This window comes from Pelodiscus sinensis, chromosome 4 (genome assembly GCF_049634645.1).
Source record: "Pelodiscus sinensis isolate JC-2024 chromosome 4, ASM4963464v1, whole genome shotgun sequence".
NCBI classification, from domain to species: Eukaryota; Metazoa; Chordata; order Testudines; family Trionychidae; genus Pelodiscus; species Pelodiscus sinensis.
The window spans coordinates 79,479,677-79,499,272 of record NC_134714.1 but is presented as its reverse complement, the minus strand read 5'-3'; the positions used below and the strand labels follow the sequence as shown (position 1 = coordinate 79,499,272).

Sequence of the window (19,596 nt, the reverse complement as noted above, 5' to 3'; positions counted from 1 at the left end):
TATGGCCTTCTTACTTGAGTTTAGCAGCCTGACTGGCACTTTTCCCTTGCTGGCATTAGCAAGTACGTTCGCAACCAGTAGTCCCTGAGGTAGACTGGCCCCTCGTGTTGGCTCAACAAGCACCCGGTATCCATTGAATCCGCTTAGTACCTGGCAGCGTCCATCAACAATCTTCTCACTCCAGGGAGGTATAACTACCTTCTGTCTCCCTGCCACCTTTACGTAGCCAATCTGTCCTGTGGGACCAGGAAAACATCCTTGTCTCTCCACTTGGGCCAGTACCCGCTTCAATGCAGCCTTCATCCTAGGCTCCCCATGCCGGTTCATTTCTTGGGTTCCTTCCCCCACTAATAGTAATTCTTTCAGCTCTCTTATTATATTCATCCCGAGAATTCCTGGTACTCTGTTCCCCATCAAAGTCTTTTCCGAAGCTGGATCCTTTAGGATAAAGATGCATTTTCCCGGGATTATCCGACCCATATACCCTACATCAGCTTCAAGGCACCCCACAACAGGGATAGCTAGTCCATTAGCTGCTGTTAGCTGTACAAACCGGGTATTATGCATGGTCAGATCTCTCTCTTTTAAGTAGTTTTGGAAATATGATTCAGAAATAGTGGTGACTTCTGAGCCAGTGTCTATCAAACAGCGGGTCCTCACCCCTGCTATGGTTATTTCCACTGTCAAGCAGTCCCCAAAAGCTCGACCGCAGAAGTCATCAAATGCACTAGCATCATCAGGGTCCTTTTCCTTACTGCTGGCATGCTGCCCTTTTCCGAGGGACAGCCGTAGGAACCCTTCTGTCCCCGCTTGGCCTTCCCCTGATGTGCTACTCGATCTTGGTGTCTCTGGGATTTCAGACACTCGGGATTCCAGTCCCCTCTTCAGTGGACAATCTCGGCTAGTATGCCCTGGCCTTTCACAAGTATAACAAATGTACCTTCCCAGCTCATCCTTTAGTGGGGGCCTTCGGGACCCTGGGGTCCTGGGGTATTTTGGCCAAGTAGTGGAGGAGGTGGATTTTTCTTTCACCACCTCAGTCATTACTTTCAGCATCTCCCCCTGCTGGACTGCCAGTTTTTGGATAGCTTCACTTAAACTTTCCAATGTTAACTGTGTTTGGGGCAGGGCCTTTTCCCCAAAAGTTGCACTGACTAGGCCCCCACTCCGTGTTCGGGAGTTAGGCTTGCCGGTCTCTTCCAAAGGAGCCTCCTCTTCTTCTGACCACATAATGGCAGCCTGCATGAGTTCAGGGAACTTCTTTCCAGGCTCTTCCTTCAGCCTTCTCTTCATTTCACGGCGGAGGGAGTCATCCCGAAGCCCAAACACCATCTGTTCTTTCAGCGCCATATCTGCGTCTGAAACTCGTTGAGGGTCTCGCCGCTCCACTTTGCTCATTCTCTCCTGGAGTTCATAGGCATATGCCCGGATAGTTTCACCAGGCTCCTGCTTTCGCTCAAAGAACTCCTTTAGCCGAGTTCCAATAGGTACCTTGTCTCCATACACTTCTAAGAGGAGTTCAAATACCTTTTTCACATCTTTCTTGTCTGCCATTGCCATAAACTTTACTGTGGCCTTGGCCTGGCCCTTGAGGTGCTCCTCTATGAAATCCACATGATCTTCTTCAGGTATTCTTAGCACATGCAGAGCTGCCTTCACAGACTTCACCCACTCCTCTACCGTAATGTCTCCTGGCCTAGTTGGGAAGCCACCAAACTCTGCAACCTTCCGCTCCCGTGGGACATAAATAGTAGGGGGTTTCTTAGCTTCTGCTGCCTGTTGGTCTATAACTGCCCTGGCCAGTGATAAGGCTTCTCTATGCTCAGCTCTAGCTTGCTGTAATGCCTCACTTTGGTCTGATAATCTGCGCTGAAGTTCAGCAACTTGGATCTGTAGTTCTTCAATTCCAGCCATGGTTGTGCTCTCGACCAGGCCTGGCTGGTGCTACCAGAACTCAACAAATAAACCAATGGGGTGGACCCTTTGAATAGGATCCTGTTCGTGACGCCAATTATGTAAGCGGGGGAATGGTCCCGCTCTTGTGGGGAACTTTCCTGGCTTCTATACACCCCGGTGAAATGAACCAGCGAAAGGATCTGAGTCCCCGCTCCCACTTCCTTTACCCCACGGCTCCCTGATCCTGAGGGCTCCCCCTCCACTCTCCTGAGTAGCAGAGCCCTTGAAACCCCAACAAGGCTGGGCCCAGGTTTCCTGGGGCTTAATCCCTGACCTTGTAGTCACTAGGGGCAGGAGTTAGGGTGTCCCCACTCCGAGGTGCTCTCTTTACACTGCAGGCCTTCTTGGCCCAGTGACCACTTCATAAGGTTCAAAGCAAATACAATTTATTAAACATCAACTGATTAAAGAGAATAGAATAAGAAACAATGAGAATGGTTAAATGAGAACACCCAGCCCTGCTCTGTAGCACAGGGACATCAACACAGCAGTCTGCAGAGTGTAAGGACAGTTCACAGTCTCTTCCTTAGAAGCCCTGGATGTGCTGCAAGGGGCTGCAGGCTGGACACGCTTGCACTGGCAGTGACCACACAGCCTCAGTCTCTAAGTGGCCAGACCCCTCTCCCAGTCCAGAGCCTTTCCCCACACTTTGCAGGTCCCAGTAGCTCACCACATCCAGCTGCAGGCTGTGCTGCTTGGCCAGTTCCAGCTCCTTGTGTTGTTTCTCTGTTCCTTTTGGCTTTCTGAGCACTGCCAGTCTGCTGCTCAACACAGGGTCTGCACTGCTTGGCCTGTCTGTGTCTGGTTCTGTCGCTGCAGGACTTCTTCTTGTACTCCTCTTTCAGATCTCTGTCTTTGCAGGACCTCTTCTGCACACAGCTTGTTTGTTCAGAGACAGAGCCAGAACAATCCCCACTTACAACCTGTCAGTCAGGCTGAGCTGGAGTGTTGACTGCTTTCCATTGTCTCTGGGGTCTGTCAGTCTCATGAACCCTTCCCCTTCTGAAGCTGGTAAACCAAAAAACTCCCACAGAGTTTTAGTAAGGGGTAACAGTCCCCTTACACTTGTCTGGAGCCCAGGCTCTAAGACCCTTCCACCTTGCAGGAGCATCAATCCAGGTTAAATGATCTAGAAAATATTGTGATCAGGCAAGAAGTGGATTTTGGTGCAAACATTTCACGTAGATTTGTTTTCAGTGAGGTTTTCTCAGATGAGTCTTAGCCACACTACTTTTCCATCATTCCTACATCTTGTGCAGATCTCATAGCTAGAGACTGCACGTCAACTGTACCTGAAATATTCCTTGACCTAAATGCTGTCTAAGATCAAGTGATCATTTATATTTAGCTCACTGGAAGCAACTCTCTTCAGGTTGGACCTTCTTGACCCAGCACCCCTGGGACCAAATGAGGGAGTTTGCCAGACCAGGGAAATTCACTTCTGCTCCTCTGTTGATGGACTCTGGGATCTCCAGAGGTCCATCAGCAGACCCAGCAGGGCTGTCCCCTTGGCCACAGGGCTCCCTTGCCCCCTGCTGCTGGGCTCCCAGCTCCACGGCCAGTCCTGGGGTTGGGGAGGGGATGCCAGGCTCCCAATTCTGCTCCCTGCCACTAGGCTCCCAGGGGGTCTCAGGTACAGAGAGTGCTGGACCAGAGAGGTTCAACCTGAAGTGTATTAGGTCCCACACCTGAAGGGTGTTAGCCCTGGGTACGGTTGGCTTATTCTTGATTGTTTTGGATTGTATTTTTGTTTTGTTGTCTGTATTTCCTCTGAATTATAGAGCACATGCAAAGCAGCCTCCTGTCAAGGAAGCCTGAATATACAGTATAAATAAATAAATGATTGCCCCAAACAGTCATGAATAACTCTTTGCTTTTAATGCATAATTAAGACTGAGTAGGGCTACTAACGCAGTCAAATAATAATGCCACATTTTAAACAATTTTGCCTACTTCCATCAAGCACTTACAATATGTCCAAATCTTCTGAGTCTGGCACTGCAATTTTGAGTTACCAATTTCCAGTGAGCTCTTTAGAAATCTAATTAGTAACAACCATTACTGTTGGCTTATTCCTCTGCATTAGACAGTAAATAAGCACTATGTGTTTGCAAAGTAAACTCTAATAAATTCAGAATATTAACCACGGTGGTTCCCTTTTTCTGTCCCTTCCCCAAGGCCCTCTGATTCATCTGCTGGATTGAACAGTTCAATAGGCTAGAATTTCACAGACAACCTCCTTTACTGTACACGCACACACAGTTCCCTTGTGCTACCTTTCATTTTGATTTCTGTTCCCCCTTTTTCTCTGTACACACGTACAGGAGTGTTTTCGCTCAGAGAACTGCTGCATGGCTGCTCTTCAGTCTTTTACTACATTTGTACAGTGGCCAACAATATGGTGTCCTGAGTCAGATCACCTGAAGGCCAATAATAAAACTGCATACTGGGATTTAGCTGCTTATTTTTAGACAGTTAGGGACAGGGAAAGATACTTCATACTTCTTCCTCTCAGTTTCCTTAGTTAGAGGATATCAAAGTAGATGGATATTATATTTAACTTTGTTTCAGTAACTTCAATACATAAAACCTGGAGATTGGTCCATGCATCATAATCCTTTATAATTTATATTTATAAAGCAATTGCCATAGAATCATAGAAAATTAGGACTGCAAGAGACCTCAGGAGGTCATTTAGTCCACCCCCTGCTTGAAGAAGGACCTACACCAACTAGATCATGCCAGCCAGGACTTGTCGCTTTGGTTTCCATATACTCTACTTATGTCACAGAACACAGTCTGTAATTTCCTATTGGGCTCTTGGGTTAAATCATTGCCTTTTGCTTCAGTTCTTTAATTAACAACTCATTCATGGGATAATGTGGCACCACATGAGCATATGCATTGTGATAACTCCTGAACCAGTGGCCCTCAAACTGTGCTGTTTTAGGACATTGTCTCTTAGGCACGTGTACATAATTCATCAGGGAAAAATAGCAGCGCACAACATTCTCCTGTACAAAAAAAGTGGGGTAGAAATGTAACCTAAACATGTGGTATCATCTTTGTGTGGTAGGTAGTTCTATGGAAAAGTTGGCTTCTAATGAGAGTATCTTTTTTTGTAATAGGTAGCATATGCTAACTGACATTAAATTACAGTGATAACGGTTGCTGCCTACAGTCACCCAAAGAGAGAAGGTATTCCAGTAAGACTTGTTTCTTCAGATCCGACCTTGTAAGGTATCTCAACAAAGTAGATTGATGCTGGCTGTCTTTGTTTGGCTCTCTTTGAGGGGATTTTCTGTGTAGGTGTCATGCTCCAAACACTGCTAAATCAGGAGATTTTGTGAGGGTTTTCTGTGCTGTAAAATTGCAGATGGTGAACAAACGGGCCCAATATTCTGCTTCTGACCCTGAACAAATGTTCTGAAAATCTGAAAGTGAGTTGTCATGTGATGACAGCGTATTAGATCATAGTGACTTTGTGCCAGATGGTGCTGAGATGCTGTGAGAAGGAAAACCATGTTCCTTTGATTTGTTCATCAGATTCATCTTTGAGCAGAGAGGAGCTTGTGTTTTGCCCTGACAGAAGACTGGAAGATACATAGTGGGAGACAGCTTCTTCATTAATATTCTGCTTACTGAAGAACTACTCTATGAAAATTTGACCTATGTTGGAACAATGTAATCAGACAAGCTGGACATAGTCTGTGAGATACATTCACATCACTGGGTTACTCTGACCCTAGTTTCCATTGTTCCAAAGAAAGCATAATCACTGACTTGACGGTCAGTGTATCAACAGCATGAGGTGACAGGAGACAAAAGGAAACCTCAGATAAAATGGTGTCTGTGGCAAGGACCCTTTGCAAATGCAAGATAAATAGGTGGCCAGTAATTCTTTTCTTCAATATTCTTTGTGCTGGCATTGCAAGTTTCATAACCACTACACTCTTCGTTGGCATCACACTTTGCCAAGTCTTAGAAGGTGTTTATACATTGTTCATCTAAGAGAACTAGACACACACATAAGAAATGAATCCTCTAATTCCATCATCTCACCATGCTTGTCAAAGTAGCACTAGCCTCCTATTGAAAAATCATTATCAACATTGGGAAATATAAATAATAGAACTCTTTTCCAAAAAACAGGCAGTTTAGAGTACACGTGAGCAACTGCTGTAGCTCTGGGACAGGGATGGGCAATGTGTGGCCCATAGACCAGTCACGATTCACTAGGGTTAGCTAGTGTGGACCACCAGATGCTTTATTTACTTGTGTGTCTGTAGTTACAGCTGCTCACAGATTCTGTTGGCTGTAGATCAATGATCCCAGCTAATGGGAGCTGAGGGAAGTGGCAGAAACCAGTGCACCACTTCCCGCAGCTCCCATTAGCCAGGAACAGTGATCTGCAGACAATGGGAGTGGCAAATGGCCCTACCTGTGGAAACACAGATAAATGAAGTGTCTAGTGGCTTACCAGGGCTAACTCTGGAAAACCACATCCACTCTGTGGGACACTTACTGCGACCCCTGCTTTTGTAAGTGTGATATCAACAGCTTTCCTCAAAGCTCGGTTGTTTTACTGATACTGTTCAATGTGCACCTCAGCAGCCTGCCGATGTACATTTGCAGAAGTTCTTCTGTGATGACAACATCTGCTGCAGCTACCAAGCTCAGTCCTTCTCAGAAACTGACAAGGTCTTGAATGGTGACACAATGCTCATGGCAGACTATTGTAATTGATGAGGCTTGGCATCTGCTCTTCTCCAAGATGATTTCTCATGTGCTTCATCTCCACAGCGCAGGCACAAATGCCAAGTTAAATATTTTCCACAACGGCCAGCACCTGTGTCATGGTCAAACTTGTTTTCCTTTCTACCTTCCTCCAGGCATATTAGACAGAAATATGTACTATATAACAGATTACCTATAGTTGTATGGTCTGGACAGGCCTTTGATCCTTTTAAAATAGAAAACTGCAACCAAATCCCTCCCCTGGGAGATTGTGATGCCTGTGTAAGAAAGAGGAATAATTCAACTGGATTTGCTGGATTTGTCACTTCAGAACATTGAATTGCCCTGCCTAGTTTCTAATCTGAAGTAAGGAATTTTTTATACTAATCTGTAAAAATCCTGTCCGATTCCTCCACACAAACACCATCTAGTCTCTTAAGTAGGTATGGCCTGCCTGGCAGAGAACATGCTGGGGCAGCAACACATACAGAGAGAGAGAGAGAGAGAGACTACAGTGACATTTGATAGTGTTAATGTACTGAGTACCCAGGTTTATTTGGGGAATTCAGCACATATATCTACAGCTCTTTGATTTACCGTAAAATAGCTTCATAGGTCACCTTTAAAGAGCTCAGCTGGCAGTTGCTATGGAGCAGACACAGACACACACACTGCAGAACTTCTCCTTAATAGGGGCCATCCTGACTATTTTATAGATGACACATTCTCCACATTCTTCCACAGACAATGGTTAGAACTCCAGTGAATATTAGAGGCATCTTGCAGAATTTGCTGCATTAAATTATGTCTATACTGAAATTAAACACCAGCAATTAGTCTATCAGCTGATTCAGGTTTGGGCTCCAGGGCTGCAAAATTGCAGTGAAGGTGTTTGGGGTTTACACCACTAGCATATGGTTGTCCCTTAGGAACATTATGCCAGTAGAAAATTAATTGCTGTTCCATTCTCCCATGTGTCATCCCATCCCATTTCTCTCCCTGTCCTGTCCTCTCAATCTGCACCCCCTTGCCTTTATGCCATGGTTCCTGGAACATGTGGAATAAGAGGCGACACAACTGCCTCCTCCACTCCAGATTTATGCCGGTGGAGAGTTCTGTTGTGCTAGGGGAATTTTCCTCTGGTCTCTCCAGCCATTTTAAGGTCCTTTTTGCAGTATGTAGTGGGATTAGTAGACTGGAAAATCTGGCTTGTGCTGGTACTACCATTATCGCTAGAGAAACACTTTTTTGTAACACCATCCTAAAGAATGTTTAGAGAGTGCTTTGTTGTAGGGGACATAAGAACCTTACACATTCAAATGTGTAATTTGGCACAGATGTGTAAGTTAGATCAGTAATTATTATTGTAGAGCTGATAGCCTTGCGGTCTTGACGTGCAAAAAACCAGAAAGTTGCCTTAAGGTGCGTAAAGAGGTTATGTGATGTGATCCAATGGGATGTGATTACTTTGCATTGCAGAAGAAGAGAGTTAATTGGAAACCAGCCAGTTGCCAAAATGGGAAATAATAATTATCATATCCCAGGATCTAAAAAGTCCTTTATAAATATAAATGAATGAATTCTCATAACACCCCACAATATAGAGAGGAAGAAATCAAGACGTGTTTATCCAAAGTGGGAAATAGGACTTTTTCTCCCACTGGGATTCCCAGTCTTGCATCTTCATGACTAGTCTATTCTTTTTTGCAAAGAAAAGTTATTTGAACTCCTCTGGCTCTGTCGAACCTGTACAACATGGTAAAGCGTTATCACATTTGTGGGGTAGGTGAGAGATTCCCCACTATTGCTCTGTTTATAAAGCTTTTAAACAGTCCCTAAATTAGATTTATTTGTCCTGGATGAAAATTAAAAAGCCTGTGTAACAGAAGGGCTATACACACTTCTGTGCTCACAGGGTGAACGTTACTTAGACACATCAAAGTGTAATTATATTGGAGAAACCAACAAATGGTATCACAGATGATACAGCACTGTAAAAATGTACTCACCTCTTACTACCATTCTTAATATCTTCTGCTTTGCACACTGTTTTGAGAAATCCTCTAGTTGCCCCCCAATGTCTGTCTTTGGCAGTCTGAGTCCTCACCATATTTTCTATCTTTTTTTTGTTTGTTTTTAATTATCCTATGGACCAAGGGTTCTTGGATTATAGTTTGAGACCCGGTTCATAAAAATACAGCAGTGAAGATCTCCTCAATTATTCTTTTATGTAAGGGAGGTATTGTTGGTAGGAAAAAAAAAGATTACTAACCACTGCAGGTGTCATTATTAAATCCATATCATATTTTAATTGTACCAGATGGGAGAAGTTCAGAGGTAAGACAAAGGAAAGCCCGCGGCAAATAAATAGATTTTAATTGATTGTAGCTAAAACTATGACATGCTTTTGAACTGATATCCTCCTCAGCAATGTATACATGCAATTTGATTTTTAGGCTTTCTATTATTATGGTTTTGAAATATTCAAAGTCCTTTGCATTACTAGGAATTCGGCAAAATATTTATTACATGTTTTGTTGGAGAATTTAGCACCTTACCCCATAATTTAGCTTTGAGCAGACTCTTTATTTAACATTCATTTGTTGTTCAAAATGTTTGGACAAATATTTCCTATAGACTTATTTAAACCTCTTTGAGGTTCAAGATATTCATCCTGAAGATATTGTCAACTGGTTGCTGTTTGAGACACTTAAATGACGTAGTGATGTTCCTACTTCCTAATTGTATGACTCTTCTTGTAAAGAGGAGGGAAAACAAAGATCTTACAAAATGCCCACAAACATTTATTAAAGTGAATATTTGTGAGACTTTTCCTTTAGCATTGTTGAAAAAATTGTGCACTATTACTAACTGACATTGAATAAAAGGCTTGTAAATACCATTGAACTGAACCCAGTGGTGTTTTCCAGAAATTATTTTCCTTTTTTTTTCCTTTTTGCAGTAAGCCAGCTCTATTTCCCCCAAAATGGTTACTTATTTGGGTTCCACTTCTTAATAATTTGTCCCATTTTTCTGTTTACTTACAAACTTTGTTTTAATTTTATTTAACACAAATTCTGTCTGACAGAGATACCTAGCTCATGCACATTTCCAATGAAGGATGTGTTTTAGAGACAAGCCTGAAGTTTGTAGTGAAATAAGAATTGTCAAGGACTAAAAATGAACTTCAACTCTAATAATAAATTGTCATTGAAAGGAGGCCAGAGAAGGTCCTCCACTCCTCAAAAGGCCTGTTTCCATAGCTCTTGTAGGCCTTTTATTTATTTTAGAAGCTGATTATTTTGTCAAGTCATCTGAACTTGAAGCAGGAGACTCTGTGCCTGTATATCATCTACCTTGCATATCCAAAGGCTTGGAGATAAGCACAAAGAAATGCAAAGTGAAATACCTTGTTTACTTCAGGAAAAAAAAACCCATATAAGATACTTGACTTTATAATATTATGTCTTACTGTTGACTGTATGTTAATTGTCAGCTTTTATTAAACCTGTGCAATACAACAAATTACTATTTCAGTCAGTAGACCGACATGGTTAATAGCAGCAGTGGCCTTTTTAAAACAAAAATATTCCTTTGTTTCTCCTGTTAAAATCAAACCTTTAGAGGAGAATTTGTAAATAGTCTATGCCAGTGACAGGCAACCTAGGCTAGTGATTGAGCTGCATCAGTGACTCTCCTTCATCTCAGTGGGCCACAAGACAAGCTTCCGGTATAGGATTGTTTTGCTAACTGCACTTGCATACCTAGAATTTGTGAATTGAACTATAGCAACATTTTGACTGGATGCAGAGGGAGTGCACAAGTCTTATAATGTTATGTGCCGTCAGCATGTACCTCACTTCATGTGCTCTTGTGTTAAGTCCATGTCACTTTTGTCATACCGGTAGGAAAAGAAGAGGAAAGAAATAAATGAGAGAAAAAAAGGGTATGTCTACACTACCTTCCTAATTCGAACTAGGAGGGTAATGTAGGCATACCGCACTTGCAAATGAAGCCCGGGATTTGAATTTCCCGGGCTTCATTTGCATGAAGCCGGCCGGCGCCATTTTTAAATACCGGCAGTTCGAACCCCGTGCCGCGCAGCTACACGCGGCACGGAGTAGTTAGTTCGGATTAGGCTTCCTAATCCGAACTAGCTGTACTCCTCGTGGAATGAGGAGTACAGCTAGTTCGGATTAGGAAACCTAATCCGAACTAGCTACTCCGTGCCACGTGTAGCCGCGTGGCACGGGGTTCAAACTGCCGGCATTTAAAAATGGCGCCGACCGGCTTCATGCAAATGAAGCCTGGGAAATTCAAATCCCGGGCTTCATATGCAAGTGCAGTATGCCTACATTACCCTCCTAGTTCGAATTAGGAGGGTAGTGTAGACATACCCAAAGAGAAGAAGAATTTGGCAACCCTACTTGTGAGCAATGATAAACACAATATCTCGTGGACCACACACAGAATCCCAATGGAACGCATGCAGCTCTCAGGCTGTAGGTTTCTCACCTCTGGTCTATGCTGATGTCTACCTTGCTTAAAGCCTTACTGGCTTCGATGGGTAAACAAGGCAGGCCTAACTTCTTCACATATCCCACCAACTGCCTGTCTTAGTCTGGTTCCCTCAAACCACTTCTCTGAAAAAAATCTCTCGCATGAGAGAGTCCCTTTTGAAACTGCTGTTGGCCTTTTCATGTTGGGTGTGTGCAGGCCTTTTTTCCTGTAGTAGTGTTGTTACTTAGCAACTCTCAAATGCTTGCAGAAATGTGGCCTTATCTTGAGCTGTTCTGTTTCTTTCTTGCTTGTTTTTCTTACAGCCTGCTATAAACTCAACTGATACATATTCATACAGTAAACCTGGAATAATCAGGTCGACATATGGTATTCAGAAATGACTACAAAACACCTCCAATTCCCTCATATGCATTATAGTATACATGTACAGAGATAAGCCTGAAACTGACAGTCAATATGCTGATGAATATAAAATAGTGTGAAACATCCATAGAACTCCCAAATACCACATCTGGCTTCTTTTGATTGGGGATAGGAAGGTAGTTGTGGATTCTTAGGAAAGTGGTGGAGTTTATATTTCATATTTACTTCATATTTAAGTCAAACAATGAGATTCATATTTGTAGTTCTCTCTTTGAATGTTTGTGAGTATTGCCAGTTCCATGTGGTTCTGAAGCTGATGTGTTGTGTGTAAAGATTCTAACCCTTTGCCCAAGTATGAATTATAGCTTTCCGATTTATGTTTGGGCATCAGTTCTGAATTAAAAATGGGCTATTGGGATGGCTAACAGAGCCTGCTCATGGATTGTTTGTCAAATTGAGTATAGCTCCCAAAAGAAGTTCAGGAAGGGAGGAAATACTGTGTTGTGGTTAAAAGGCCAAGGCTTGACATAATAGTTTCATAGATTTTTTTTTTTTATAGCCAGAAGAGACCAGTAGATCATTTGGTCTGACCTGATGTGGAATATAGGTCATGAAATGTCATCTCATTACTGCTGTATTGAACCAAGTAACTTGTGTATGACTAAAACATACCTTTCAGAACACTATCCAATCTTGATTTGAAGATTTCAAGAGAGGGAAAATCCACCATTTTCTTCAATTGTTTGTTCCAAGGATTAAAAACTTCTTTTGGTTCATGTTTGCATTTCTTCATTAGGTTAAAAAGCCCTTTCATACCAGGCATTTTCACCCCATTAGGGTACTTATACAGTGCAATCAAACCCTGTCTTCTCTTTGATAAACTAAATGGGTTGAACTCTTCACAAAATACTTTGCACTGTGAGACTAGTCCTTGATTTTTTTTATGGCGTTCTGAATCCTTTCCAATACTGTGGACACCAGAACTAGATCAGCTGAGAACTGATCTCAACAATGCTACCATATACAGAGGTAAAATTTAGACCCTACTTCTACTCATTGGTCCCCTCTGTACATCTCAGGATTGCATTAGCCTTTTTTCCTCCACCACATCTCATGCTCAGTTAAGGAGAGCTGGGTTGATTTTTTTTCTTCATCTTTCCCTGGCAAATCAATGAGTTCAAATTTTCAACCTGACCTGCCTAAAGTTAGGCACACACATGCATAGCTAGGCATGTAAAGTTGGCCTGACTTCTCAGACATGCTGAATGTGTGTGGAGGGACTATCTAGTGAAACACCCATGGCTGGCCTGCATTACCTGACTCAGACTCTCAAGGTACAGGCTGCAGGCTTGTGAACTTGTGATATAAACGTTCTGGTTCAGGCTGGAGTCCAAGTTCTGAGACCTTCTCTCCTTTGCAGGACCCCAGACTGGGCCCAAATGTCGACAGTGCAGTTTTACAGCCCTGCAATCTGAGCTCTGTGAAACCAAGTCAGCTGACCTGGGCCAGCTGCAGAGGATTCTTTACAGCCTAGATGTGTCCTTACAGCATCTATTAAAGTAAATGAACACCATGGATGAGCCTAAATAATGAGTCTTATTTTTAAGGCACCTAAATATGTATTTGTGTGTCTAACTTTAGACAGCAAAATTTGAAAATACATAGTTTTAGAAACCTCTTATCTCTGGACCTTAGTGTCCTCTTTTGTAAAATTAGCTGCCTTTGTAAGAGTGTTGTAAGAATAACTTGACTAATGTTTGTAAAGTGTTTAGATACCTTCAGACGTAATGTGTAATCAAAAGGAAAGTATTATTAAACTGTATCTTCTGTCTTTACAATGCATTGCCTGGGTTAGAATGGCAACAAAAAGTTGCAGCAAGTACTAGATAATCATGGCTGCACACTGAAATGTCTAAAATCTGGTTTGTTTAATATTTGCATTTTTGCCAGTAGATTTATGAAGTAGCTGGTTATTAGGTTAGTACTATGCATATTTGTTTATTAACTTATTCCACATTGTGCTTGCAAATTGCCTAGCCACAGAATGCAGTACAGTGCTTTAAATAATGAGTGTCATTGCAATTTGGGAAAGTAGAAAGCATCCCATATGCTTGTCCATTTTATTTACCACTGAAATTATTTGGCACAGCCAAAACGTGGAGTATAGAAGCCACTTTTAGTACTAACCAGAAGTGATGCATTCTCATGGATACTTGGAAAGTCTTCTTCCCTACATTACCCATTACCCCACTTTCCTAGTGCTATGTAAAAGTGTTTTTGAAACTAGAAGTTCTCAATGTTTAGCTTTTTCCTAGAGACACTAGCATCTGTGTGTGTGTGTGTGTGAGAGACTCTCAGGTGTAGAGTTTGATTCTGATCATCTTTGATCCTTGATTGATCAGCTGTTTGCCACAATTGATTGATGGATTGATTCAATAAAGTAAAATAATCATAAGAGTTTTGCTGCTACTGAGTTAGCCTTATTTTAAATATTTAACTGTCAAGAATTTAGGATATTCCAGATATGTTAGGATAAGACTTTCTCACATGAGTGTAGGTGATTCAAAAGTGGTAATCTTGGACTCTATTTCTCCCCTTCTGTATATTTGCAACCATTATTTTACATGTTCCCCATAAGATCCAAAGATAAAAGGTATTTACAGAGACTTAGACCAGCAATTGACTACCAACTGATCTACAAAACTAGAGAATAAAAACTGTTAGGCTTCAAAGAAGAACTGCAGTTACAAAACGGAGTTCATTGAAATACAACTAAATACAAAATTCCAATGAAAAATGAAACTGCGGCAAAACAAAATTCCACTTTCCAGTTATCCGAGTATTATGTTGATATGAATATACAGTTATGTTCATAACATTTTCTCGGGTATAGTCATAAACTATGTTTTTCTTGTCCCATGTCTAAGTTTTGAGAATGAGGGAAGTTTTTCCTTTATAGATCCAACTCATAGGCTATCTTCTCTTCAGTTTTTGGTAAGTTCTTTATATTAAGAAATCAGCTCATTCATCAGATGAGTTATCAACTTCGTTTCCTCCCAAAGCATAGCTACCACCCATCTTATTTTAAATAAATTCCTATTCTTCCTCAGGAAAAACTATTGGTGTGATGGGGCAAAGATGCAGTGTGTGGAGCTTGCACTTCCTTCAATGGTCTGCCAGTGCAGCCCCCTCTGTGTGCTGGCTCCTACTAGCAGGGTCAAAGCCTGTACAGCACTGGCATGGGGAAGCCTCTCTACCCCTCAGCCTAAACTCTGGGACAGTGGGAGATGAGAAAAAGGATTTTCCAGCCTGTTTATCTGGAACCTGCAGGCTCCATAGCAGCCCTTGAGGCAGGGGCTTAACATCCTCTGTTTGATCTACCTGGGTCCTGCCCCCAGGAACCTCAGTGCTACTCCTAGGCCTCATCTGCTGAGACATCTCTTTGGCTAGATATACTGAAGCTTCTGCAGTCAGGTTCCCTGGGCCTTAATGCACAACGCAGTCTTAGGGCTTAACCCCATCTTGCCTGGTCTATAGCCAGAAGATAGGAGATGGCTGAGTTATGTCGGTGGCCAACAGCAGCTGGGAGGCAACTTCACTTCCTTGAACACTGGGTGAGTAGGAAGGGACAAGAGGCTTTTAGCCACACAGGATAGAAGGTGGGAAAGGGAGAAAGAGAAAAGCTCATCAAGGACACGAGCCAGGTCATTCCTCACCACCACACCCACAGCTAGAAATGGCTCCCATCCCTTCTCACACAGTGGAGAAAAGCTGCTTCTGGACACATTCTGGCATGAATCCTGCCAGGAATTGAAGGCACATGTTACCTCAAGAAGGATGTGGTGTCAGGTATCAAAAGTGGGTCCATCCTGGGAATGCAGACTGGGACAGAGGGCAGGGCAAGGTTTGTGTGTACAGCCCCAAAAATCCATGGATATCCGCTTTATAACTATGGGTATCTGCATTCACAGATGTGGATACAGATATCGACAGTTCTCTTTTGCGGATATGGATACAGATACAAATTTGTGGATATCTGATCTATATGCATGGGTTTCTGCATCTGTGGATGTGAATCTAGATATTCGTGGATCATTTTACACACATGGATCCCAATTGTGTCTATCCACACAGGACTCTAATGGTCAGGTTGGTTAGTCATCCCCCTGTGTGACAGATACATAGGTATATGTCCTTGTTCAAGACCTCTCCCTGTGTGTGCGGGGGGGAGAGGGGGAGGGAGAGTGGGGATGTCACCTCTCTTTGTGAACCCTAAAGCCTTAAAGATAAGATGGCAAATGAAAAAGAATCTACTACTCCATATTTCTTTCTTTCTAACTGGCTCAGTCAAGTTGATGTTAATTTGCATGTTTGCATGATTGCCGTGGAACTTGCCTGAATACAAGTAATTTTACCGGTTGTTCCATATTCAGCATAGGGAAATATGGTCACTCTAGCTTTATTGCTTTGTGATTCAAGAAGGTGAAAGCAGGGAAGGAACAGCAATCACTGTCAGCTGATAAGCTTGTTCAGAGCACAGATTTTGACCTTTTACTCCACACCTAATGACACCCCCTTACCTCTCAGAATCCCTTCTCATAAAATGAACTGGCAACATAAAGTGTTCTGAATGCAGTAAATTGTATTTGCTGCCACTGCTGGTGCTACACCTATGAGATTTTTTTTTTCTGCTCTGATGTGAAATTCAGTGCTTTTTTTTTTAAGAGCAATTTCTGAGGCAGAAATTGAGAAGTCAAGTTTTCATGCCTCTGCTTTTAAAACTCTCTCTTCCCTCACCTCACCCCACTCTCACTGCATGTAAAATGCATCTGAATGTTATCCTTGCTCTCCCCTGATTGATCCATCAAGTAAGCTTGTCACTGTATGGTAACACAGCTAAAGCAAAGGACAACATGTTTGCCTGAATTATTGTCTGATCTGCTGGCTTTCAGTTTGTCTAGCTGGGAGTTCTCAATTTTTTTTCCACTGTCTTTCTTAATTCCACCTCTTAATCTCTTTATAGTACATTTTGTCCTTTCCCTGGCTTTGTTTATCCAGGCAGGTGATGGGAGTCACTCCAGCAGGGACACTGAAGACATAATGGTTCATTGCAGAGAGCTGAAGGCAGTGGCCTTGAAAGGCATCTACCTCATTTCCATTCCCTACTATGGTCAGAGTAGTTTTTCTTGTAGCAAGAGTGTTTGCTGATAGAGTCCAGCAACTAAGATTTCTAGCCTGAATGTATCCCTCATGAAAATTACTTGTTTGTCTGCAGTGGACTTATATCAGGGATTAATTTAGACATTTCTCTTTAAAGTTGTTTCCCGATCCTCGTTTTTCTGATTTCCATGCAATATATGAAATACTGAAGCACTGCTTTAGAGCGCCTTTTTATTTTCAAAGTGATACATGCAAAAAATTGTTTACAATTTGGAGTTAAACTGCAGGTAGCAATAGGACAAACTCATTAAAAATGTGTATGGAAGTTGGGAGTTCATCTGCTGCTTTATGGAAGGAGCCGAACACAAGATTTGTCTGCAGTGGAAATCAAGGCTTTTGTACAGTTGCTGAAAGGGAAAGCCTTCTCAAGTAGAAGAGGTGGGAGGAAAGAGCTGGTTTCCTTAATCCAGTTTTGTCCATCCAACTTCATCTTTTGACCTTGTGAGGGAAACAGAAATCCCAAGAGCCAATGGTGATATACAAGCCAGTGGCGTGGCCATTATTTATTACCCACCTGAGTGTTTTCACAGGAGCTGTGATTTAAGGTAAAACTGCTAAACTAGGATGCAATGTTTCCTTGGGAGCAGAGGATCTGGGATTTCTGTTAGTAGCCAGTGCTATGGGCTGGACATGATAGGGTAATGCTTCCAGGGGGCTCCAAGAGGGCTCAAGGACAGTGCTGGAATAACTTGGAGGAGACTGGCTGAAAAGTTAAGCATGTGCTGTGGAGTTGATTCGGCCTGGTGGAGAGAGACAGAGACTGTGTCGTTCTGATGACCACCATTGCTGACTGTACTGTTCCCATACACACTGAGGAAAAAATTATTTTTTTCACATTGGCTAAGAGCTAGCTGTTACAGTGCATAGCGTCAAGGTGTATGTAGAACTGAAGGGTTCAGCAAGAAATTAAATACATAGAGTCAGGAATAAAATGGAGCTACAGAGCTACATTCAGTAGAGATTTGCCCTTGTACATCCTTAAGGGGATGAACTAGAATCTGAGTTCTGCTCCAAACTTCCCTGAAGCTTAGGAATGCTGACTTTTACGGTTGTTGTTGTTTTTTTCTGGGGGGAGGGGCACTTCTACAGCACAGTATTAGGGACAGGGGATCTGGCTTCTTTTCCTTACTCTGTTACAGTTACGAAGCAAGACCAGAGGCACTTGACCTCCATGCATAGAGTGGGGATAATACTCCATTGATGTATTGAAAGGCTTCTTTCTTTATCTGTAAAGCTCTGATGGAGGATTCTGTATACATACAAGCTGTAATGCACAGGGGATAGCACTTGCTGTTTGTGTTGCTTTATATGTCCTGTTTCACAGAAGGAGAAACTGAATCAGAGTTAAGCAGCTTACCCAAGGTCACTCCATAGTCGAGATTAAAACTGAGAAGCACCTGCCTTTCTGTCTCAAGCTTGTTCAATTAAACTCTCTGCCTCTTTCAGTCATGTGTAGCCTTTGTTTGGGCCAGATGCTAATAAGCTTGTTCATGCTGAGTAATACTGTATTCTGCAAGTAACCCCATTAGAACTAATGCGGCTATTTAGAGTAAGCTACTATCCAATATGAATAAGGATGGCAGGATCTAGCCCTTTCTTAATTTTGACAGTTTTCCTATGTTAATGAGACTGGGCACCTATGATGATTGGTCCTATGTTAACCAGACTTCACAAGCCCTTCTCAGCAATTGCAGTATTTCAATCCAGCGTGTCAGTGTACCATCTGCACTAGGTAAGTAAATCTATATTCTTTTTTTACTCCTTGTCCTTGCAATCATGCCCTAGGTCTCCCCACCATGCTGTGAGACCACTTGGTCTGAAGAAGTCAACCTTGGACGGTAGGGCACGGGTTGAACATGATACAATATTTTACAGACAACCATTCAGGTCTTCCTGTCCAGGAAGGTGGAGCAACAACAGAAGAGTTAAGCTAGGGATTTCAAACTCTCAGCCCACAGTTGCACATTCCAGCCCAGGAGTCCTGGCAGGATGGGGAGGAGGGATTTGTTGGTTCCCATCTGCCAACCCCTGCTCTTTCCCCCACTACCCCTTTCCTCCCTCCCCCATGACATCCTGTGCACTGAGGGCCTCAGGGATTACTAAGGGGTGGGTCTTGGCAAGGGGCAGCAGCAGCAATTGGGCAACCCTGCCCTCCCTGAGGTGGTGTGCACTCCATCTCTCTGCAGTTCACTTGGTGAGCACACTCACTTTGCTTCCCCCACAGTTTCTGGCAGTGTGGAGAGTGCAGAGACAAGCCAAATGCTGTGGCCACCCCATTCCAGGACCTCCCAGTAATCTCTGAGACCGTGTCCCTTTGAGGACAGGGATGACATGGGGGGGAGAAGGTGGGGCAGTGCCAGGAAGGGGGAGGGTATGGATGAGAATGGACAGCCCACCTTCACCTCCTACTTTTGGGTCTTTTGGGCTGGATTGTTCAACTTCTTGGGATGAAGGTGACCTGTTTGTGACCTCTCAGATAAGCCTTTCCCACTAGAGGGTTTTTGATTCAACACTCAGTTGATTTTCCTCAGGGTTAAGGACAACAATGTGCTGCGCTGAAGGAAAATTGTGAGGAGAGACTGCTGTCTGTGACATCTGAAGCACAAGCCTGAACTAGGGAATGGATGAATCAATCTGAATAATACAACAAGCAATATGGATTTTAACAACCTATGCCTGTACCGTCAATCCCCCTCTATTGATAGAATCACCACTACTTTGATCATATCTGCACCCTCTTCTCCTTAAAACGCACTGATTGTGAGATGTCTATAAATCCTACTGCTATCCTTACCTCTG

At 42.8% G+C, this 19,596-nt stretch overlaps 1 protein-coding gene and 1 long non-coding RNA gene across 2 annotated transcripts in view; both read left to right on the top strand.

Moving 5' to 3' along the window:
• LRRC4C (leucine rich repeat containing 4C) overlaps window positions 1–19,596 on the top strand; it is a 773,256-nt gene that overhangs the window by 122,686 nt on the left and 630,974 nt on the right. The window lies entirely within an intron of this gene.
• LOC142828994 (uncharacterized) overlaps window positions 1–19,596 on the top strand; it is a 119,571-nt gene that overhangs the window by 98,399 nt on the left and 1,576 nt on the right. The window contains exon 2 of the long non-coding RNA XR_012903206.1: window positions 18,408–18,529. This is a non-coding gene — a long non-coding RNA (uncharacterized LOC142828994). The remainder of the gene's footprint in view (window positions 1–18,407; window positions 18,530–19,596) is intronic.